Source organism: Schistocerca cancellata, chromosome 4, assembly GCF_023864275.1.
Source record: "Schistocerca cancellata isolate TAMUIC-IGC-003103 chromosome 4, iqSchCanc2.1, whole genome shotgun sequence".
Lineage (NCBI taxonomy): Eukaryota > Metazoa > Arthropoda > Insecta > Orthoptera > Acrididae > Schistocerca > Schistocerca cancellata.
In genome coordinates, this window is record NC_064629.1 from 52,208,731 (window position 1) to 52,235,302 (window position 26,572).

Genomic DNA, 26,572 nt, shown 5'->3' on the forward strand with positions numbered 1-26,572 from the left:
CACCAAGGCAGAAGCGACTCTCATCGCTGAAGACGACACGTCTCCATTCGTCCCTCCATTCACGCCTGTCGCGACACCACTGGAGGCGGGCTGCACGATGTTGGGGCGTGAGCGGAAGACGGCCTAACGGTGTGCGGGACCGTAGCCCAGATTCATGGAGACGGTTGCGAATGGTCCTCGCCGATACCCCAGGAGCAACAGTGTCCCTAATTTGCTGGGAAGTGGCGGTGCGGTCCCCTACGGCACTGCGTAGGATCCTACGGTCTTGGCGTGCATCCGTGCGTCGCTGCAGTCTGGTCCCAGGTCGACGGGCACGTGCACCTTCCGCCGACCACTGGCGACAACATCGATGTACTGTGGAGACCTCACGCCCCACGTGTTGAGCAATTCGGCGGTACGTCCACCCGGCCTCCCGCATGCCCACTATACGCCCTCGCTCAAAGTCCGTCAACTGCACATACGGTTCACGTCCACACTGTCGCGGCATGCTACCAGTGTTAAAGATTGCGATGGAGCTCCGTATGCCACGGCAAACTGGCTGACACTGACGGCGGCGGTGCACAAATGCTGCGCAGCTAGCGCCATTCGACGGCCAACACCGCGGTTCCTGGTGTGTCCGCTGTGCCGTGCGTGTGATCATTGCTTGTACAGCTCTCTCGCAGTGTCCGGAGCAAGTATGGTGGGTCTGACACACCGGTGTCAATGTGTTCTTTTTTCCATTTCCAGGAGTGTACATTTGTGTATAAACTTGTTACATCAAACGATACTAGCTTAGAATCTTCAGAACAAGATACCTCATGTAAACTGCTAGCTAAATGAATGGAATTTTTAACGAATAGTTTTCATTAAAAACGAAATTTTGTTTAATCTTAGTATGCAAGTATTTCGCCAGCTTATGATGGCACTTCCCATATTGTCAACGACAGGGCGAACTTGGTGATTTAACTTATGAACTTTAATCTGGCTTCTCAATTTAGGGGGCTTTGGATTCATGTTTATCAGCCCCTTCTTTCAGAACTCTCCTATCAAATTTTTAGTATTTTGGATCCCAGTTCTAATTTATTTTTGGAGAGTAATAGTGGGGTCTTCCTTAAGCATAACTATCCCATTGTCATTGAAAAAAGCTTCGGACTTGTCTATGTATTCTTGCTTTGTGGATATAAGTATGGAGTTTGCCTTATCGGCTTTAGTGACAATAGCATCATTTTGTATTAGTTTGCGGTTAATACTCCTTTAAACCTTATTTGTGTTATCCTCTTTATTTGCACTGTGTGCGACCTTACTCATAATTTTGTTGGCCTCATAAGCCAATCGCGTTTGTTTCTCGTTGGGCATTTTGACAAAATCTAGACCGATTTTCAAGTCAACTATTGTGTCTTCTGGAACTTTCAGATTTGCAGTGCTAGGCTCGAAATTAAATTTCAATCCTTTAGAGAGGAGAGACTCCTCTTGGGGCGAAAATACAATTTCTGTCTTATTAATGGTCCGATCAAAGAATTTTTAGGTTCAGCTGTAAAATTAGTGTGAGTCATTTTGTTGGCATGTTCCTGCTTCTCAAATAAGTTAGCAATTTTTCTGTCATGTCTGTTGGCGATCTCTTTTATTTGTAGAGTCAACCACTCATTTTCCCTAAACCAAAAAGCATCTATTTGAAAGTTAAAGTGAACAGAATAAAACTTCAAAATTTCTAAGTACATCATATATGCTCTTTCATTCAAAATATCTTTCTTGGCATATAAATCGGAGATTCTAGCATTAAATAATTGGTAATGCAGCTTCTTTCTAAGGATTGGCATTTTACGGCCGGATTTACCTATGAAACCATCAATAAAACTTGAGGAGAGGTTGAGCACTCTACACTGTTTAATAAAGTCAGTAGCAATGCTTGCCTTAGCTCTTTTCAGAATAACATCTAAGTATCTACTTGCTGCATCTGACACCTTGGCTGGTACGAATTTAAGAACCTTCAACATCGCAGCGCATCAGCAATCGTTGAATAATATATTTAAAAAACTAAAAAGCCATCTCGATTGCGAAAAAGGCACCTAGTGTTAAGTGTTAACACAGGTTTCAGCGTAGATAACTACACCTTCTTCAGAACAACAATAAAACCCAGAAGTGCCTAGGAAGACCTTTGTCAATGATTAAATGAACACCATGGCTATACATTTATAAACGAAAAAGAAAAGGAAAACACAAACAGTACACATGTACAAAGTCAAAACCACTACTTAACTTAATGGTGTACGCTCCACCTCACACTGGCCTATGTTCGATGGGCCAGGACCCGCCATGAACTGCAGCTACAAACGGTCACTGAATTACAAGCCTGAACCGCTATTGCTGCGATGTTGAAGGTTCTTAAAAATAAGATAACCAGACAATTGTCTACAAGTATAACCCCTCCCTTTTGCGATCCAGAAACACCTGGTGGGATGCATTAAAAATAATCTTACAATAGATTGTGAAAACTACAAGAACACAAATTTAAACTGTATACACACAAATAGCAATAAAATATCATGCTGAATTAAGAATAAAACATATTCATTATGGTACTGAACATAGTGAAATTACCATCACATATGAAAAGAGATACACAATCTTAAAATTGAAACTAGATGAAAACTAGAAGAAATGACACACGAACACATGAGAAAAATTCACGCATACATTCCTTTTATAAGGTAACTCAGGCACCTGATTTTTAATCCAGTGTTGGAGTAATGAACTATATACAACACATATTCTTCTTACACAAATCAAGGACCAGAAAAACTTACTACATACAGAAAAGTATACTCATGACCACACTCTGCAAAATGTAAGAATTCGTCTACTGAAATTGAAAATGAATTAGGAGATCAAACATGTACATCAGTTACAATACCTAAGACACAATCATACAATAACACACTCACCAGCCCCAAGTCGCTCTTAAGACGACCATCTTCACTCACCACAAAATTACACAAAGTACATCAATACGTGTATGCAGTGTCCTCAGAATGCAAAAGACAAAGAATCAGTCACAGCAGAACGTGAGTAGTAACAGATACATACAAAAAACATTTTGATGTGGCAAAATGACTTTTTTTAATAGACCCAGGGGGTGTGTTAACACACTGATGAAATTCACATTTACATCGTTTAGTTTGCAGATGGCAAGCTATCATTGCAGGCCATCATACAGTTGGTCCTACAAAACTATGTAATGTAAAATTACGATGTAATAGGATAACCGAAGCGGGAGACATGGTGGGGGTTGTAGGGTGTGTCTGTGTAGAAGAAGGTGGCTATTTTTAGCACTCTTCCTCCTTATTGTCGATTCTTCCTGTAGCTCAGCCCCAACACTCGTGTTGTGGTGAAGACGTGCTGATCTGCGCAGCCCGGGGAACGTGACGCCGTACTCGGTCAGCAGCTGCGCAGGCAGTAGGAGGTTAGCAGCACATAGACCAGCCTAGCTCGCCTCCTGTAAACACTGTGGCTCGTGACGACGCCGGGAGTCGCCGGTGCAGCAGGGGGCAACGCCCTCCGCCGGCCGGTCCGCGGGAACAGCGTCACTGATGACGACGACGTAACAGCGACCGAACGCGCAATCGGTCAAACCGATGCCAACGCCCACCTCTGATGCCCTTAAATAGCACAGACCGCTGCTGAATCCGCCGGTTACGCAGTGCTGTGTTTATTAGAATGTTCTCAATGTGTTTGCTAACGCAACCTCGCCACACGCGGCCCGCGCCTGCGTAGTTCTGCTAATGCTGCGTTCTGGCTGTTGATGGCTGCCACACACATACACACATACCGACGCTCGTTGCAAAACTGCGCCACCTGCATAATGCGTTGGCCAGCCTTCGTCCTCCGTCTGCCGTGAGGCTGGCGCATCGCGCACTGAAACGAACTAAATCACAATTTCGCACCATATTTCCTAAAAATAACCCCTTGTCCTCTACAATTTCTCCCTTGTACGAAAATAATTCGTCACCGGATTCAACCAAAAAGTCAAAACAACTACAGTTCACTTCACAAACATCACAAAATGCGATTGATTCACTATTTACACTGTGTTCATTCATTTCTATCCTCAGTCTAATCTTTGTTCATAAACATTACTCAGTGTTCTGCTGCAGTGCCTCTCAACTGTTCAGTGAGATTGTCTGGACCCTTAGGTTAAAGGTTGGAAGGGATGGGATTTGGGCTACCTTCCTCTTGAGCCGATAGTACACTAATCCTACGACAAAGATAAAAATACAGGTGGCAGTGGTTGATGATCCAATAACTAGTAAGCGTTGCTTATGCTCATTACAGTACTCATATACTAATTGAAAAAGATGTTCCATAGTTATACATCCATCCTGAGCTGCTAGCATCCGGTCCAAAGAGGCGAGCAAAGTCGGCTCTAATGTGCTATTCAAAAGAGTGAGATTTTCTTTTGTGACGAATTGCACCTGTTGGTTGGGTATATAGATCAATGTGCGTGTTATGTTCATGATTGTAGCTCCAGTAATCACAGCTGGTAAATGGAAAGTTGGTCCTGAAATGTCACACTGGGTGCCGTTAATTAACAGTCCCTGTCCCTGCAATTCTATTCTTTGCGTACTCCCTTGCTTACCCTGCTCATAACAAACGCAATTTCAGTCACTGAAAATACCCAATGTGGACCAACTTGCTGGAAGACCTGCACCGTGCCTGCTATAATTTCCTTAGGGCACTCCGAAACTTGTTCTTGAGAGCGGAATAGAGAATACTCACGAGATTTGGGAACAGTGTGTAACAATTTCGCCGGGCAGATGGTAACTGGACCCATTTGACAATGCAGAAAGTCTTGTGCAGTCAGGAACGCATGAGCTTGTCTGTTACGTGCCACTAACAGTATTTCCCGTACAGTTAATTGTACGAATTGCTGCAAAATTTCCCACTTCACTGGATACGAATGCAAGGCATAACCTTCAAATTTACAACCCTTCATGTTAATGGTATTATGACATGAATTCTCAGCAGTGTACCCGTCCGTGTACAGGTAACAGTGGCCATTTTGTAGTACAGAGATAAGTGTTCGTCTGTTAATGTCGTCAGTAGCTCCAGGGATGTGGGCAATTCCGATTTAACTTCGTGTAATCCTTCCCGAAGTTGTTCCGAAGGTAACAGGTGCCTGCCCATTGTGTGCAACAAAGCGTCCTGTAGTTCCGTGGCTTCTATGCGTTCTTCCGTAATACTATCAGCAAGAAAATGGAGCAGCTTAGCGATTATCAGCTGTGAATGGATGTTATCCAACCGGTAGTTGATTATACACAGGTCGTGATTGGTTGTGGCGGCTGTGGCCTTAATGTTGGACATCAAGGTCGTGGCCAAAGCTTGAAATTGGAGTGTATTATCAACCACATCTTTCTCCAAACTCTCTAATTGGGTTGTGTGAAGATCTAGCATTCCCTGGTTGCTATTCACATTATCCTGTACCTGCTGTAGCGTTTCATTAATGCTTTTGATATTTTCCGCGTCAGCGGTCCCAATAACAGTTTTTAGGATACGACCACCTGCGTCTAACCATCCTCTTTTCCTACTGACGTGCGGGTTTAACCCTGCAGATTGCCGCAACTGAGCTTGTAAGCATGCAAAAGCTGATCGTAGTAGCTGATATTCCCCCTGCATGTCATTAAACCTTGACTGATTAGCCACCATGGAATGAAGTTCATTAAATGTATCCTCTAATTTACAGATTTCGTCGTCAACCGCCCAAATATTACAGTCCATCCTTAAGGTCCATTGATGTCCAGACATAATTACATCCACTTGTCGCGAGAACAAAACACCACTTGGTATAGGACTTACCTTCAAGGCTTCAGCTAAGTTGCAGCAGCAAAACAGAATAACTATGCTGAGAGATAGTGCACACCTTCCCTCTTCACTCTTCAGTGCAACCCATGACGCTGGAACTGCTGGTCTTACCAGAATGTCACCCCTCCTGAGAAACAAAAGAAAAGCAACTCACATTAGCTATTCGTTTTTACGTGTGGCCAAAGAGCATAATAGCATGTCTGATAGCTTCCACAATGAACTTGCTTCTCTTTTTTAGCTACTCCTTTCTTATTCTTTTTCTTAGATTCATCTTTCTCTCCACTAGAAGTTACTGCAGACAATGAAGGAAGTTCCTCAAAATTCCTCTTGAAAGGCCTAATTCGACTCACATGCACAATAGCAGGGCGAGTTGGAAGCTGTAATTTTACATTCACTGGCGATGTCATCTTGATCACCTGGAAAGGACCTTGATAACGGGATACAAATTTTTTCGTTTTGCCTTTTGGCACATACGGATTAGTCATCATCACCCATTGTCCTGCATTATATTTGGGTAAAGCTGCCTTTATATTGTGAACTTTGCCCTGCCTCTCTAACGCTTTAGTGTTCATTTTTTTAACCTGCCGCCAGATTGTTTTCAACTTTGTGGATAAATCTTTAACAGCCGAAATATCGGTTCCTGGTGGGGTCTTGAGCAATTCAAATGGAGATGGCATCTTCCAACAGAACAGTACTTCATACGGAGACAATCCTGTACTTTCGTGCACTTTTGAGTTATACACTGCAGTTACAAACGCCAGTAGGGTATCCCAATTGTTGTGTTGCGAATTTACATAATAACTTAACATCTTAGCTATTGTACGATGATCTCTCTAAGACCGACCATTAGCCAGCGGGTGTAAAGTGCTCGTTCTCAATTTCTTTACATGCAACAACTTGCATAACTGTTTCATCAAATCGGACATAAAGTTTGTCCCTTGATCTGTAATTATAGTTTCAGGTGTTCCGAATTTCAATATCCATTGATGTACCACCGTGTGAGCTACTGTTTTGGCTTGCTGGTCTGGAATAGCTGTCATAGACACATAGCGCAAAAAATGATCTATTATTGTTACAACATAGCGATTCCCTGCTGGTGTTTTCACAAATGGACCCAAGATGTCTAAGCCAAGTAATTGAAAAGGTCTATCCGCTTCTGGTAGTTGTTTGCAACACAATTTTCTGATGACTCAATTCCTCCCGTTGAGCACTCGGAATGCAATTCTTTACATACTGAGCGACATCTTGCCTATGCGTTGACCACCAATAACTCTGTGCTAGCCCCCTTTCCATTGCTCTTTGACCCGAATGACCAGAAAACATTGAATCACATGCTTGCCTCAAATTTTCTGGTATGACTATGTGTGGACCGTGCCTAGTTTTACGGTACAATATCCTGTCTTCCACGACGAACTGTCGCTGTGAGGTAAATCGTTGACAATCTGTGATGGTGGTTTGTACCTCCTCCCATTCGTTCTCATTTATTCGTGTGCGTTCCATGGTGCATACATTACGACTCAGACCATCCGCGTTTCCGTGCAATTTACCCGGTCGATGAATCACTTCAAAATCGTACTCACTAAGACACAAAGCCCACTTAGTTAATCTACTCGTTGGGGCTTTAAGCCCTAACAACCACTTAAGTGCTACACGGTCAGTAATCACCTTGAAACGTCGTCCATACAAACAACACTGGAAATAGGTTATTCCGAAAATTAATGGCAATAACTCGTTCTCGTTTGTTGAGTAAATTTTTTTCTGCATTGTTTAGCTGTCTGGAAGCATATGCTATGGGGTGTTCCTGCCCATCTATTTCCATGAGATAATACAATACCCAAAGTAAAATTGCTAGAGTCACAAGATAATATAAACTTTTTACTAAAACCTGGAAAAGCCAAAACTGGACTAGATGTTAACAAATTTTTTAACTTTTGAAAAGCCTCTTCGCATTCTGCTAACCAGTGAAACTTTGCTCCCTTCTTCAACAACTGCGTGAAGGGCCTTGCCATTTCCGCAAATTTTGGAATATACCTCCTGTAAAAATTGGCGAGACCTAAATAAGACTGCAACTCTTTTGCTTTTGTAGGTGTCGGAAAATTTATTATCGACTCTACAAGTTCTGGATCCGTGCAGCCACCCTCCTTGCAACAAAAAATGACATTTTTCCATATGAAGTGTTAACTGCACTGCTTTCACACTGTCGAAAACTTCGCGCAAATGGCGCACATGTTCTTGCACGTCCTTTGAGAAAACAATTATGTCGTCCAAATATACCATACACTGATTAGGTTTCAGCCCTCGTAACACGCTATCTAATAACCGTTGGAAGGTTGCTGGAGCATTTTTGAGTCTGAAAGTCATTCGCCGATACTGAAAATGACCTGTAGGTGTTGATAAAAGCTGTCTTCGGTCAGTCTTCCAGGGCGACCCCCAACTGGTGGTACCCGCTTCGAAGATCCAAGGTCATGAAGTACCAACACTGACCCAAAGTATCCACAGTTTCAGTGATATTAGGCACTGGGTATGCATCTGATACAGTTTTTTTATTCAGGAAACGATAATCACAACAAAAACGATATGCCTTGCCCCCATCAGGTGATTTTTTACCCACTATTACGACAGGAGCGGACCAGGGACTACTACTGGTTTCTGTTATCCCATCCCTAAGCTGTTGATTAATAAATTCTTCCATGACAGGCATAAACTTTTTGGAACACGATATGGACGTTTATACACCGGTGCTTCATTCCCAATGTGGATGTAATACTGAACTAACGGTGTGGCGGGCAGTGGACCATGAGAATTAAGTTCTTCCATGACAGGCTGTAAACTTTTTGGAACACGATATGTACGTTTATACACTGGTGCTTCATTCCCAGTGGGGATGAAATGCTGAACTAATGGTGTGGCAGGCAGTGGACCATTAGAGTTAAATAACTCTTTATATTCGGTCAAAAGGTTCTCCATGACTTCTCTGTCTTGCCCTTGTAAATGTGCTACTTTACCCCTCAGTGCGGACCACCTGACAGACTCTCCAGGCATTGTGTAATCTGCCACAAAATCCTTATCCAGTTCATCTGCCCCTATTATCTCCAGATTCGCTATTACGGTATCCCATGCTAACTGCACTTCTTCAAGGCCAAAATTATCAATGCTGACAGGCACAACCTTTTTTCCTTCTATCTCTCGCACGTAGGACATGCTTTGGCGCGTAACACACTTCATTTTATCCAGCGGCTCATTCTCAGACAATGGTTCAACGACACACAACGAATTTACCGGCACGCTAGCTCCACCATTTGCCCAGATTATTTTCCCTGTACCCTGTATCCCATGAGTTAACCCTAAGGGACCTTGTACACAGTTTAGGTGGCCCACCTAACGTCTGGTCAGTAATGGCTTTTTGGCCACAGAACCTAGGCGAAATTGTATTCTATTCCGTTCTACTGTACGCCGTTCCAGGTTAACTTTTGCGTGATGCGCAACCAGAAAATCCAATCCGAGTATGACATCATAGCTGCTGCCAACAACTGGAAGAACTTCTACCTGGAATCTCCTCATTTCCACTCGGAAGTTTAACACCGCTAATCTGAGTGACTTCACCTGTCCCCCACCCACGCCCTTTAACACCCAGCATGGTGGTTTTATTCTACTTTACCGAGTACATTTCTACTCACCACGGATACCTGAGACCCGATATCCAATAAAAATTTGCACGGTCTGCCCTTCACCAAGCCGGTCAGAAAAAAGTCTGCCACTGATTCTGCACTAGCATTAATCCTTACCCGAGGTGTTGCACAGTGGACACACCACCCCCTGTCCCATTTAACTGAGGGGGGTGAGGCCCAACTTGTGGTTTCCTATCATGTTTCTGCACAGGACCCATTGCAATTACGCAACCTGATGACCCCGACGCCTGCATTTCCCGCACTGCACTTCCTTGCAATCACGTCTAATATGTCCCATCCGACCACATCTGAAACATTTTATTTCTGCATTAAACACTGCTTTCCTGTCCCACGTCTTTGTTACTGCTTCAACTTCCTCCAACGCCACAGCGATTCCGACTGCCTCATTGAGAGTCTTAGGGAATTTCATCTTAATCTTACGGGAGGTATCGGGTAGTATTCCTCGGAAAATGCGTTTAGTGCCCTCTGCTCAGGTTCCTGCAAAATGGCTTCATTAACCCTATCGGAAGCCATTGGCTTATAGGTATTAACATTAATTTTTCGAATTCGATCTACAAAAGCTTCTATTGATTCTCCATTCCTTTGATACATTCAATTCAACTGTTCCCGATAATATCTAGATGTATTTTTCCTCGGATACCTGTTTTTAGCAGTCTTCCTCTTTATTGTTGGTTCTTCCAATACATTTTCTGGTAGCTCAGCCCCATCGCTCGTGTCCTGGTGGAAACATCCTGATGTGCGCAGCCCGGGGAATGCGACGCCGTGCTCGGTCAGAGGCTGCGCAGGCGGTAGGAGGTTAGCAGCACGAGGCCTGGCCTAGCTCGCCTCCTGCAGACGCTGTGGCTCATGACGACGCTGGGAGTCGCCGGTGCAGCAGCGGGCAACGCCCTCCACCGGCCGGTCCGCGGGGACAGCGTCACTGATGAAGATGTCGTAACAGCAACCGAACGACCAATTGGTCGAACCGATGCCGACGTTCATCTCTGATGCCCTTAAATAGTGCAGACCACTGCTGAAACCGTCGGTTACGCAGCGCTGTGTTTATTAGAATGTTCTCAATGTGTTGGCTAACGCAACCGTGCCACACGCGGCCCGCGCCTGCGTAATTCTGCTAATGCTGCGTTTTGGCTGTTGATGGCTGCCGCACACATACACACATACGGACGCTCGTTGCAAAACTGTGTCACCTGCATAATGCGCTGGCCAGCCTTCATCCGCCGTCTGCCGTGAGACTGGGGCATCGCGCACTGAAACACACTAAATCAAAATTTCGCACCATATTTCCTAAAAATAACCCCTTGTCCTCTACAACAGTAAGAAGCAAAACGAACAAAGGCTTTCTTTAGACCTCGCTTCGTTAGATCAGTTACAACCTAAACTATGTCCCCTTCTTACAGTTTTCAATAAAGAAAAACCCACTGATGTTCGAACAGAGGTGCTGCAACTTTTGTGGGTAAAAATAAAAGAACAGAGTGTTTGCAAAGAGGCATAATCTATGCCGGCTCATGTGGCCGAGAGGTTCTAGGCGCTTCGGCCTGGAACTGCGCTACCGCTACAGCCGCAGGTTCGAATCCTGCCTCCGGCATGGATCTGTGTGATGTCCTTAGGTTGGTTAGGTTTAAGTAGTTCTAAGTTGTAGGGGACCGATGACCTCCGATGTTAAGTCCCATAGTGCTCACAGCAATTTATTTGAGCAGAATCTGTATCCTATAATTTAACTGCAAAAACAAAAAGAAAGACAAGAGCTGTGGATCCAAAAGGTGAATATTGTGATGTGGTGTTTAATTTGATTGTTGGCTTATACATCATTGTGTTAAGTTAACCATGAAGCGATTTTTAAACCTGGAAGCTCCTTCTGCCTCCAAGGATGCAGTTTAAAAAATATAAACCAACACCTAATAGTAGGTATAATGAAAGCTACTTACAGTTTGGCATTACAGTACAAGCTGGTACAGAATCCACTGATAATCTGATTCTCAAATGTGCTGTATTCCTAGAGACAATTTCAAATCAAAGAATGAAGCCTTCTTTATTAAAACGTCATCAAAGTTTAAGCACTCTGAATCAGTTGGTTAACCTTCGACTTTTTTAGCGAACTCTGAGTTTTGTATATGAGACTACAAATACATGGCAAATTTCACAAGCACTGATACTAAGTTGATAAAAGCCTCATATCTGGTTAGTTTTAGAATTGCAAAGGAAGTAAAACTTTCCTGCTCTCCTACCGCCCATGATTAGAGACAATGTCCAAGCAGTTTTCAAATATTGAGGGAATGTTGTTATCACAATTGCGAGGTTGCACTTGTTTCACTCTTCAAACAGGCTGAAGTACACCATAATGAAGATGTAAGACAAGAGTTTTCATTTTGCAAACCACTTGAGTCCAATGCTACAGCAGAAAAAATTTTCAGTATAATTGATCTCTATTTGTTAAATGTAAGTGTCCTTGGCCAAAATGCGTTGGTATTTGTACAGACGGGGGCATGGCAATGTATAGTCACTTAACAGAGGTGGCAGCAAAACTGAAAAAAGTTGCACCTGATAATCAAAGTGCACATTGTATACCACGCTGAGAAGAATTGGCTTCTAAGGATATTACCGAAGCTCTTCATATTGTTTTGACAGATGCTGGTCTATGAACTTCATCAAGTCAAGGACTTATAGCCATTCACACTGTTGTGTCAAGATATAGGAGATAAATTTCAAAATTTTTTTCTTCATACTGAAGTAAGATGGCTCTCTTGCAGGAAGGTTGAAATCAAACATTTGAATTGAGGTCCAAAGTTTTTATGTTTCTCTGTGACAAAAGAACTGGTATGTTATATGAAGAATTTTTTCGTTTATGATCACTGGTTCTCCACATTAGGCTATTTAGCTAATATCTTTGGCAAGATATATATCTTGAATATGAATCTACAAGGAGGTAGCACAATAGCTTTCTTAGCAGATAAAGAAATACCATCTTTCAAAAGAAAGCTGATTCTTTCTTTTTCACAAGTACAGAACAATACATTTTTCACATTGTCTACTCTTACATAATTTTTGGAACTATCTCCCATATAAGATTTAGTTTGGAACATTATTAAATATTCAAGGGTCCTCCAAATTTTTTTTTTAAATTACTTTACTGAAGCTTACACAAAGCATGAGTGGATAAGAAATCTATTTCCTGGAAAGGCACCAGAAGAAGTGACCACAAAAGAAACTTTCATCAATGTGACTAATGACAGTTCAAATGGAAGGCGCTTTCAAACAGAAAACAGAATGCCCGTCTCTTTCCAAACAAGCAATCCGATTTTTGGTGCCTTTTCATACTAATTACATATATGGAAGGGGGTTTTCTGAGTTGTTGTACATTTAAAAAAAATACAAAACCTAAGTTAGTGAAGACTTGAGAGTTAAGCTGACCCCAATCTGGCCAGAATTTCAAGCTCTGATTACAGATAAACAGGAACATGCTTCCAACTGCAACATGCAGAGGTTCCTTCATCAGAATTTAAATTTGAAAACTGCCTAATTACTGATTCTGAAGGCTGATTTCACTTCAAAGTTAGATTTGATCTTTTATTTTGGTGTGAGGTAAAAAACTTATCACATCCAGTGTCATGTTACACATCTGGTGACCAGGTTACACACTGGGCTCCTTGTGTTCTAGGTCATCCACCACTTCCCCCCTTCCCCCCCTTTCCCCCCCCCCAGACCCCCAGAGAACTACCGGGATGCCTCACTTGTATGATTCTTGTTGTGCCAGAATGGAGATAGACGTTTAGGAGGTATATACCCCACAATATGTGTTTATAAAAGTTTAGGAGGTATTTGTGTGCACTGTAAATACCCTGTATGCCAATGTGGGTGTGTAATCGTCATCATGACGCTCTTTGAGATGGTACATCCTGCAAGTGGTTACGAGAAACTTTAAAAATAGATGTTGGCATGCATGTGCATCCTGTTGTGACACTGAGCTCGACATGTATTTTGACAGCTGAGGAGGCAGGGCAGGGCCCAGTGTCCACACTAATCTCTCGCTGTCATCAGTAGATGTTAGCACCCTGTGAGGTGTAGTGATTGGTAGATGCTCTAAGTGTGAGAATCTTAGACTGAAAGTCATGTAAACGGGAGTTCTGGCCACGTTTTGGGTAAAAACCTGGTCAGTAGTGCGAATCTTAGAGGGGTATCCATCATAGCTGACTTCAGTGGCCAGAACAAATATCAAATATAATACAGAATTTAATAAAAACTAAATTCAAGTAGAGACAGACCCTGTAAGATTGTTACAAAGACGAAATTAAGATGAGTGAGTGAGTAAAAACACTTCCTCGACATGAAATGTAGTTTTTAAGTTATTTAATGTAAAATATTTTATGTATATAATGATATTTATAAATTCATACCTTGATAACACCTCAAGCAATTCTTACAGATTTCGTGTCTATGGATAGGTCTTAGTGAGCGCTTTCAAACAGTAACAGTAGCTTTTCTTTTTGTAAATGCCACCTATTTTGAATTGCATACCACAACGTACATCTCATGCATAAAAACCTTAATTTTCTCATAAGTAAGACATGAAATAGTGAAAGTAGTAGCAGCATTACTAGGTAGATATAATGAGAGATGTATTAAAGTAATTAGTTTTAATCGTTTATTTTATTTTTACAATATAACAACAAAAGTAGCGTCTACATGGATGTAAACATTATTTTTGATCAAACCATTGAAGGCCGGGTTCTCATTCAAATTAGCAAAAAATAGGCAACGTTTGGAACTTTTTCTTAAGACAATCAAAAGACATGTAAAGGATCTGTTTGGAGAATGGGATTGATATACTTGGAAATTTATTCTAAATTTTCAACACCAAAAAAATGGTGCCCATAGTTATGGTTAGATCAAGGGCCTGCAAGTTTGAAGTAGGCACACTGCGTGCAGTGTAGCCACTCAGGAGTTAGCTGAAAACAAAAATGAATAACGTTAGTCGATGCTACATTAAATTTATGGGAGCTTATACCTAACCACAATGAAATAACGTTAAATTTAAAGACATGGTGCTAACTCGAACTTTGAGGTCGATTTGTGGGAGTTTCTTTCTTTATGGCTTTACAAAAAGTAGTTAATATTAACTTATTTTGTACATTGCAGGTATAGGCTCCCAAGAAAAGTTTTTACTTTTCAGGGGTCAAAGGTAGAAATTAATAGGTTAAACTGTTTATATTTTATGCTGCACACAGTTTCGATAGGCTACATCTTTTCTCGAGAGAAACCTGTTTAAAATTTAGGAAAAACTTTTATGTGTGTTATCAGTTGAATTTGCGTAAAATCTACATGTTATTACATATTTTTGATGTCACTGAATACAAATCTGAAGTCAGATTTTCAAAAGTCGAAATAGCTAATCCAATATGGCGGACCAAAAATAATGTTTTGACCAATTTTGATCAAAATTTGACGAAAAAAGTGTTTTCGTTACTTACGTTTAGTCTCCAATTCCAGGACCGTATGTCAACCTTTCCTCTAACCCTAATTGTTCCTGGAGAGCAATTTCCTCGTTCTTCCTGGCGAGAAAAGCCGATCTGGCTTAGCAGGATCTGCTGTGCTGGGCAGCCTGCTCACGCTGTTCGTCACCCTTTTTGCCGAGTATGTTTGCATGCACACTGCAATATAAATCATTTTATGAACGTGAGTCACGGCACGACAAGTTTTCTACCTCAGCTTGGTGTCTCCAGCTCACAGCGTCCTACGGCGGCCGTGAGACTGCTTCGAACAATAGGCTGTAGACACTTTTGTAATGCACGGATTAAAAAACTTTTTCGCCCCAACATTCTAGACACATTTACCTTTCAAAAAATGCAATAAAAATCGATTTTTCGTCAATTTTGAATGAGAGTGTGGCCTTAAGTTATAGAAAAACTAAGAATGTCATTAAAAAATTTACATGCAAATTCGTGTACAGCATACATATGTAAAATTAAATTTATAGTTTTAAGTGTGTTTCAGAAGTCGGAAGAGTATTCGCTTGCCTCACATCAACACGACTGTTTCCATAATGGTGACCATTTTCGCATAGTTTACACGACGAGACTAGGTTGCACACAGCTGTGCTACGAGCCACCGCGCATGTGTGGCGAGTTTGCACAATTCGTTGGTGAAACTAAACACTTCCTAATTTTTGATAACATGTCTCATGGAGTACAGCGGTCCGGCAAAAAGTACTTTAAAAATGGCCACAAAATGTCTCAACCCCAGAAACATTTATTTTGATGGTAACTGTTTTTGGTCAGTTTTTGACCATCCTCATACCGTGATGGTAGGCGATAGCGGCGAATGGAATTGGTACTGTGAGCAGTTGACGTCCGTGGAGTTACAACACAAGCTCCATCCTCCGCCACCGCCTACCATCATGGTATGAGTGTCTGAAGACCTACCATCAAAATAAATGTTTTTGCTGTCGAGACTGTTGTGTTCATTTTTAAACACTTTCTCCTTGCTTCAGCTGGCAGTAACTGCACGAGTATTGACGTTACGCGTAGTGGAAAAAAAACAACTAAAATATGAAGTGGGGAACTCAGGAAATTTTTCCTTTGTAAATACGTATTCTATGAATTCGTGTTTGCAGAATTTTAAAGATGCTGGCTACAAAAAACAAGTAGCGACGTGTTTCTTAACTTCAAACCAACATACGTTAACTGAACATGGATGCGTTGACAATATCTGAGCTGCACAGTAAAATTCATTCAGATAGGAGTATATATACAAATGAATTAAGAAAAATACAGGCAATCATAACATCTGGCTGTAGAACAGCCCATGTCTACAAGACTAAAATTCCATGGTTTGCGTTGGCTAATCCCTTTTTAAGGAAAACTGGCGACAGGAGGAAAGGGTACTGAAATCTGGAAAGCTGAATTCTGTATTCAATATTTGTTAATTTAAAACGTCACAGCAGTGCTTACCATTCACAAATTGTCGTACAGATGATTAAAATAACTTCTCGGATATTTCACCACAATTTCTTTCAGTAAGGTCGCTTTATTTATCCAGTCACTTACTTAACCAACACGTTTCTTCTTATTTTCACCTTTTTCTAATGCTGCCATTCCGTGCAAACAAGCATTAGCTCCGCCACATCTCCTACAGCTGCCAAAACTTTCGTTTTACACATGATTTTGGTACTCACAAAACGACGAAACTGACGTGTAAGCGCGGTGTCCACATACACATGAAATCATTTGTGTGCAACACCTTTCATATAGTGAGTGAGACAAGCCAGTGCCACCGTGTAAACTAGGCTTTACTTTGCATTTTTCCAGCAGTCGGAGTTGAGATCTGAAGAGAAAGGACACATGTGCAGCAGTAAGTCACCTCGCGAGTGAGTCAAAATATGTCTAAGTATTTGGTCATAGACTTGTGATTTTTGCACTTGTCAATAGTGAATACATTAAAATATTTTCAACTTGTGAGGCCTTTGAAAAATTTCGGATCAGGACAACTAGTTGCACTGGGGACTTGTGACATCATCACAAGTACTGTAGAATATTTTCAGCACGTGGGGTTCGAATATTTTAATTTAGGTGATCAAGTAAAAACTTTTAAAACTTTTCTACCGTTAATTTTGAGAGTGATCTCCACTTAAAATTTCGCTAGTTCACAATTACAGAACTTTTTACTTGTGCTAAGGGAACTTTAATCATTTTTTGTGAATTTTTGGGGCTTTTGCGAATGTGTGACACTGTTCAGTATACTTATGCCCTTTTTCAGACTGTTGTTATTGCAGTAATGTATGATTAATAATTGTGATAAGAGGCACTTTATTTTCTGAAATAGACTCAGTTTGTTAAAATTCAAAATACTGTGAATCATGAACATTATTTCACCACAAATTCCTGTCTGTGTGTATTGAAATTGCGACTTAATTTCATAAGGTTTCATGTGACAAACGCATTGATTGTCCCATCAATGATAACATGGCCAAAACCTAAGAAATTCAACCATGTATTATGGAGGCCCTATAAACAGTATTTTCCTTGCTTTACCAATTATTATTCTTTCTGATGCATATGGGAGCTCACTGAATGAATAATTATTTGCTGGATAAAAAAATTAGCAAGCACATTTCTATCCATATAGTCGCATAGGTTGTTCTCATCTGAGAAGCAGTAAAAGAATAATTTAATATTAATATTAATTAATTAATACTAATCAAGCTGCAAGTGGATAAAACATCCCCTTCACAAGAGTCTTGTTGTAACCGACTGGTCCTGCAATGAAGATGCTGGAAGATGGAAGAAGATGAAGGGCTCGTTACTTCCTGATATAACATGTGTTTTAATTATAGGACCCTCAGATTGTGGGAAGAGTAGTCATTGTTCTACCATCTAAACATATTTTCCTGGGAGCCTGCATCGAGCATGTATACATATTTTTCCAAACCCATATTATTTTTGCTTTGGCCACCATATGAAAGTCGACACATTTTATTCGAGCCTGATATAGCCAAGAACTTTGAAGGAACTGGTCTGGGACAATACAAACCTTGTTATTGTTTTCAAACTGGACACTCAATGTCATTCAATTAATTTGTCATGATTGCGAGAATTGCTGGAATAACTCACTGCATGGCTTCCTGGTTCTCGATAAAAATAGGAAGTTGGATGAGGGTAGGTATAGACTTAACTTCGATGAGATTTTTCTTAAAAGGCAGTATATCAAAACATACCCCATCAGTATATTGTAGACTACGGGTATATTCATGTGGATGCAGTATGCTCATCCCAAAGAGGCGAAGCATAATACAGATATACATTTATACATCGACGGAAAAATTGAGACCATCAGTGCAAGATTAACTGAATTAGATAGCAGTGTCAAGACGGTAGCTGTGACAGGTCAATCTCAACTGAATAGCAGACTCCAACAAGGTGAGTAAGCAATCAACACACAGTTAATGGAACTGGATAGTATTATCAAAGCAGCAGTTATGAAAGCCAAAGAGTTGAATGACAGATCACAGTGATGTGGGGCTTATGTAGAGTGAAAAATTGAAGCAGTCAGTGGAGCTTCTGTCCACAATTAAGGAAACTGTATTGGTTTATCAAGGGAATACCTGTGAAAATTGAGTTGTATGAATCCCTGATGGAAGAGAAGAATGAAAGAGTCGATCGACATGAATCTGAGGTAGAATAGTTAGGAATGCAAACAACCCATATCACAACTAACAGCTCCACTAGAGTATGAAAGATAGATACTATCTCAAAGTCTGATCAGTATGTGAGAAAATGTTGAAACAATGCAAAGTCATAGAGGCGCAGAAATCCACACACTGCCACTTTTAAAACTGGGACTTCTGGATTCTGAACAAAGCTCTCTGAAATTCTTTGACCCATAACAGAAAGTATTAAACAGCTCTCACACATGGTCATAGCGATGGATGGTGGTAGCACAGAAGAAAAAGAATGTATTATCACTAGTTTCATCAACTGTCACAGTGTTAGCAAACCAGATAAGACATATGGGATCAGTCGAGAACAGCCATTTATGCTGGGAAATCACCTATGTGTTTAACAAAGGACACCATCCACATCAGAGACAGAGGAGCTGGTATTTCTAAAAACATAGTACCCTCAAAAGGATTTGCTGAAAGAAAAGAGATCCCATGCTGAAATATTATGTATGACCAACATAGATGAAACAATATCCAAAAAGGTTGATTACAGAGGCCAAAGAGTCAGAGATACATAACATTATGAAACCTATACTGTGCGGTGAACATAGCGAAGGGAATGGCGCCGGCATTCGACATAAAAAGCTGGACACATTCCCTCTGGAGAGTATATATTACAATGATCCTACAAAATCATAAACCAGCTACAACTACTGACAGCATCAGTTACAGTAGAGAATACAGCTCACATGAACGAAATAATTTCGGTCATCTCAGAGCTCTGAGAAAAATGCATTGCTGAATAATAATGGGGACAGTGGTCCATGAACTCCACAGGCCTGTCCTGAAAACATTCCAGCACAGATAAAGCATAATACATGGTTTGGATGATTTATGGCAGGCTGATCTCAAGGATATGAGAGAATACTCATGATTGAATAAAGGGTTCAAATATATTTGAATGTTCATAGATATGTAATCCAATTTTTTTTTCGGCCCTTCCTGCGAAAGCAAGGAGTGGGAAGGACGATGCAAGGTATTTGAACAATTACTGCAGGCTGGTACGAGTCGGTGTCCTGACAACCTACAAACCGACAATGGAGGTGAATTTTACAGTAAGTATTTCAAGTGTACGATGAAGTGATAAGGAATGAGCCACTATTTAACATTCTCCCTTAAGAAAGCGAGTTTTGTGGAGCATCTGAACAGAACCATTAGAAACCATATGTGGATCCAATTTAATCTTTGTGACTCATACACATGACTAGACATTCTCCCGAAAATTATTGGGGAGTATAATCCAAATGAGCGTCATACGATTAAGATGAGACGTGATAATGGACTTGTAAATACGTTATTAAATCGTATTAAGATGGTGGATCAACACATGAAAAAGTTCTAAGCAGGTAATTTTGTGTGTATTTCGAAACACAAAAACTCTGTTTAAGAAGTCTTACCTCCCTAAATGGTGAACAGAAACATTTACTGTGTCCAAAGTATCTAGGACAAACCCGATATTTTATGTCTTAAAGGACAGTGACGGTGACGAAATCACAGGTAATTATTACGCAGAGGAATCACAGAAAAGTTTCCGAAATCGACGAGTTTCTCGCACAGCGCGTCATAAGGCGTGACAGCAACGAAGTGGATTGTTTTGTGAATACTCGCAATTTGTTATACACCAGAGTGTGCATACCTCAGACAGTACGGTAGTGTACCATGAGTACTAGGAAGTGCTCAGCAGAAGTGATGATGGTATTGTCGATAAACTGGCAGTTGAACTTCATCCTCCAAGATACAGTTTCTGTGGACCTGGAACAAAACTGGAAAAATGTCTGGATTGTGGTAATAAGGTATACTTGACGAGGCATGGAAGCAGCATGATTTAGTGTACGCTATAAATCATGGTTTGGCAGAACGTCACATTGTACACCGAATTTTAGCTAATAAAACGAAGGAAATATGTTGAAGAAGGGACACGCATACGACGCTGTATTGTGGCATTTATGGGTTGATAAAGCGATACATCCCAAATTTAAATCGGGCGCAGGAACAAATTTCAAATAAATAACGAATGCGGCTTTTCACATACTGTACAAGAAGAAATCCACTGGGTGTGTAATAAATTGTATCTAGTAGGCGACGGCAGCAGCAAAAACCACCTTGAAGAAGAAGAAGAAAAGGGCAAGTAGAAGCCGAGTTAAAATGCCTATGGTTCTGCCAATCCCTAAGACTTCTGCTGAAAGTACTTTATTTCTAATTCTAGTGTTGTCAGGGCTGTCGGCAACTGGGTCATTGGCAGGTGGAGCCTGAACAGTGAACAATGCACAAAATGCTCAATAGCAATTACAGGAAACTGAGAGTTATCGGTAAAGGGCTTTTTTTTTTTAAACCGTCCATTAAAGGGTCGGATTGTTTATTAATAAATAGGTCCCCTAATTATACTACAGAACAGACTGCTTACCAATACTGATCTACTTAAATTCGTCAAGAAACTCAAAATCCCAAGAGATTTTGCGGTGTATTTATACGGAATACTTTGCCGAAGACAATTTGTAAATGCAAGTAATGTGGGATCGCAAATTTAGTGGTAATATTCAGTAAGAACTTTGTTGCTGTGGAGATGGGGAAGAATGCAGTAAGAGTTTACGAAATCTATTTATGTGGGAATGTGCGTACTAGACCTATCCAAACTCCACATGTACCGCTTTCATTACGAGTTTCCGAAATCTCATTTTGCAGATCCTGAGTTACTTTATATGGATTGCTTCATCTATTGGATGAAGAACTGCGATGCAAATCGAGTAAAGAAGTACCACGGTAATGAATTCGACACGTCCTCATACACGGCCGATAATCCTTATGGCATTGTTCCACAGAACAAGAATCCTATCGGCGTTATTCATGGATTGCCGATTGTGGAGTTTGTAGGCCTGCGACCAAAAATATATGCACATCGCACATTGGAAGGAGCCACCCAGAGTTGGACTAAAGATGTGCGTCGTATGACACCAAGCGCCCTCTCTATCGAAAACTTTTTGCGATGCCTGTACAGCCTGTGTTCGCGGGGCTGCACCGCAGCTGTCACATATGTTACAGCAGACCAGTGATCTATCGAGAGGACACGACGTGTACACTGTGCTGCAGTCTAAATGTGACCTGTCACCTCATGACGATAAAAAGCTCATTTGTGATGACGGGACTGAAACTTTCCCATACTCACACTACTCACTCTTAGCGAGAGAAGGGGGACTTTGATTGAGTGAGAATGAGAGAGAGAGAGAGAGAGAGAGAGAGTGAGAGAGAGTCTGCAGAGTAGTAGTATGACCCATTTATCATAGTGTAAGTAATTGTTTAGTTTAGTTTAGTTTAGTTATGTCATGTTCTGTAGATCATTTTTACAATTATTTAAATCGATATGTTGTGGAACAAGTCAGATTACAAGATATATATACACACATGAATAGTGCTAATATTAATATTACTGAAATTTTTAGAGGTATAATTTTTTTTACCAGTTCTGAAACAGAAACTCGTCCATGGAATAGAAGTTGTCCAAAAGAAATGATTTTAAGCTAGATTTAAAACTTGATCTGCTACCTGCCAGACACTTTATGTTGTTAGGCAAATGATCAAAGATTTTTGTTGCTGAATAATGTACTCCTTTTTGAGCAACTAACAGCTTCAATAAAGCATAGGGTAGGTCATTTTTCCCTCTAGTGTTGTACGTTTGAACATCACTGTTCTTCGTGAATTGCGATGGATTGTTTATAACGAATTTCATTAGCGAATATATATGGTGCAGTTAAAATACCTAACTCTTAGCATAGGTGCCTACATGACGTCCTTGGGTGAACAACACTGATTATTCTCACTGCTCTCTTTTGTGCAATCAATACTTTATGTCTAAGTGGCGAGTTACCCCAGAAAACTATTTCATAAGACATTATAGAGTGGAAATATACAAAGTACGTTAGGAGGCCGATCTGTTTATTACCAAGACTAGCGATTATACGAAGAGCTAAAGAAGCTGAACTTAATTGTTTGAGAAGCTCAGTAATATGCTTCTTCCAGTTCAAGTTGTCATCAATGTGAACACCTAAAACTTGGGAGAAATCTACCCTGTTAACTGAGCCCTGTTCATATTCTACATCAGTTGTCGGTATGACTCTATTCAGTGTACAGAACTGGATATAGTGAGTTTTTTCAAAATTAAGGGAGAGCCCATTTTCTGAGGACCACTTAATAATTCTTTGAAAGACATGCTTAACAATATCTTCACCTGCTTTTTCTGGAATGGAACTTATTATAACACACACATAATCTGCAAAAAGTACTAGTTCTGCTTGCTGAACGTTAAGTGAGAGGTCATTCATATGAATAAGGAACAGCAGAGGACCGAAAACTGAACCCTGTGGGGCTCCCTTTGTGATAACTCCCCATTCACTAGAATTTACCATATTATTTGTGTTATTCAGCACAACTTTTTGCTTTCTGTTCGTTAAGTATGATTCAAACCAGCTGTGTGTATAGCCTTCAATTCCATAAAAACTGAGTTTTTCTAAGAGTGTGACATGATCCACCCAGTCAAATGCCTTGGAAAGATCACTAAAAATACCAACTGACGATAATGTGTTATATAGGGCTTGTACTATTTGATGGGTAAATGTGTAGATGGATTTCTCAGTCGAGTAACCATTCTGGAATCCGAACTGTGACAAGCTGAGTAAATTATTTTCACTTAAATGTGAGACTGCTCTTGAATACATAACTTTTTCGAATTTTTTAGAAAATGAAGTCAGCAATGAGATTGGTCTACAATTATTTGAATCACTCTTGTCCACTTTCTTATGAAGAGGTTTGACAATTGCATATTTCAATCTGTCTGGAAAAATTCCCTGTGCCAGCGAAGCATTACATATATCAATTATTAAATAAGAATAACACTTCAAAATTCTGTTAGAGACTCTATCAACACCACATGAGCTCTCGTTTTTCAGTATATTTATAATTCCCTTAATTTCTGTGGGGGATGTTGGTTCTATTTCTAAAGGCCTAAAGTCCTGGGGAATGACATCTTTAACATATTTTTTTACTTCTTCAGCTGAACCCTTTAGCCCTATTTTTGCTGTTACATTCAGAAAGTGATTGTTAAAAATAGTTGCAACTTGTGAATTATCACTCACAACATCATCATTTAACTTGATTGCTATGGTATGCTGTGCACTGTCAGGCTGCCCCATCTCCTGTTTGAAAATATTCCATATAGTTTTAATCTTATTATCCACATTATTAATTTCTGTCAGAACACATAAGCTTATTAAAGACTTTCCTTAAAATATTACAGTAGTATCTTTTGTGATAAGCAAGTAACGTCGGATCCTGACTTATTCTGGTCTGTCCATAAATTTCTGTCTTCCTCTTAGACTGTATCTTAATTCCCTTAGTAATCCCATGGCTTACTTGACTTTCTAATGGCTTTTTTGATAACGTTTCAGGAAAGCAACTATCAAATATTGAGACAAATTTACGGTGGAATAAATTGTATTTGGCATCAGCCTCATTTTCTGTGTGTACTTCATCCCATTCTACCTCTTCTAGGCTGCTCTTAAAACTCTGTACCCTGTTTGCATCAATAAGCCTCCCTGCCTTGTATGAACCTGCCTGAAGCCTGTAAGGTGCTATATGTGTTATTTCCATTAACTGTGCATCATGATCAGGTAGCCCATTAACAACTGGGTACACATTTATTGTTTCTGCCTGAGCACTGTCTATGAAAATGTTATTGATAAGTGACCTACTATCCTGCTGCACACGAGTTGGAAAATTTACAACAGATACTAGATTGAAACAACCAAACAAAGATTCTAGCTCATTTTTCCCATCTGTATGTTTTAAGAAATCTACATTAAAATCACCACAAACCACTAACGGCTTCTTTTTGTCTGACAGGTATCTCAATAATGCCTCTATATTTTTCATGAATATCTGAAAGTTACCTTGATGGGACCTGAAAATTGTTACAATTACTACAGAAGTATGTTGCAGTAGCAACTTACAAGCACATTCTTCAAGGATCTGATCTACACAAAAACTATTTGTTTCAATATTTTTGACTTTGTGTCCAGTTTTTATATAAGTAGCAACTCCTCCTTTTTCCATGTTGACTCTATATGTATAAGATGCTAATCTGTAATCACTTAAATTTAACTTCTCCATCCCTGTGGTTACATGGTGTTCAGAGAGACACAAATATCTAGATTTTCAAAATTTACCCCATTTTATAGGCATACAAGAAGCTCACCTATCTTATTTTTCAATCCTCTAATGTTCTGATAAAATACAAAAAATTCATTTCTTTGGATACTGCTACAGACATTATGGCACTGTTCTGATTTAATCTCTTTCAATCCTCTCTGTCTGCAACCTGACTCTAACCTAAAAAATGTGTCCGTCTGACTCCAGCAATCACAAGTATTTTGTCTTGTGTGCATGTGACCCCCCTTACATTTTCTGCAAGAAGTTCAACTAGTCTATCCTTCCCCCTCCTATTCAGGTGCAGGCCATAACTAGTGTAACCCCGCCTCCCAATTGCAGCAACAGGCACCGCACAAATATGAGATTTAGTTTCTGCCAACAGTAACCTGCCCCCCCCCCCCCCCCCAGCTCTCTGTTAACATGGTTGACAGCTGTATCAAGCCAGGGTTGTTCATGGCGCTGCAAAACATCCACAAGCCCCACATGAGTGTGGGCTGTTGCTGCTCCTATTACATCCAGGTCACACCTAATACTATAGTCTGAATTGCTAGCTGGTCTTTTTCCTGCTGCTCCTACTATATGAACATGGTCCTCACCATCAAAATCTTTGCACAAGGCCCCTAGGTTTTCTGTAACTTGGCTAAGCTTAGCACTACATACACACATATACACACACACATAGACGATATGTGGAAAAAGAAGAAAAAGAAAAAAATATGTATATGCATACCATGTGTGTGACAGAAAAAAGTTTAAAAAAGTTAAAAAAGCATAAAAAATATTTAAAAAAGCATAACATATGTGGAGCCTGTAAATATATATTTACACACCATGTGTGTCTTGTAAATAGAATAATTTTTAAGTTTTTCACTTGCTGCTAGTCAACCAAGTAAGAATAGTTTTTAAGTGTATGTATATCTCTGTAACTCACAGTCCATCAAAATTATTATTATTGTAAAAACCTTTGCTATGGGGACTGTTGAAATTAGATTCTAAGTGGACACAGTCCATCAGAATTAGTGTAAAAGGTGTGATACTGGTATATGGAATATAGTTGTAGTAAAAGTATCTCTGTATTAGTTTTCCCCGCAGATTTATAAAAAATTCCTTTGCTACTGGCAAAAAATTGTAAAAAATATTCTCGACCTGTGTTACTGTTGTAGCATGTAAGTTGAAAGTAACTCTTCGTTGGAATAGCACAGTCAAAGTGTACCTCAAGAATACTATATTGTAATCTCAAGAATTATATCGTATTTGTGTGAACTGAATAGATGAAAAAAAAATCTGTCCCAGGTCACAAATGACATTAGTTTTTTTGAAGATGAGGAGATGAAGCTTAAGATGAGGATAATAAAATATACAGAACGGTTGCACGGAATTATGCCTATCGTGCAGCACAAATTGGGTTGTGGTAGCAGGAGGCATGTGACTGCGTCCGCTTCTGAAGACTTGTGGCAAACATGTCCAAAATTAAATCTCCTGTGCATGAAGAAAACCACAGACATAGTATCTGGGTAAAACTGTACACTGTCAAAGTGGGAACAAGGAATGAAAAAAGCACACAGAGGTAGTGAGGTAAAAATTAATTTATTTTGCATCCAACTTAAAAGTAAACATTTTCATAAGCAGACACAGTAAC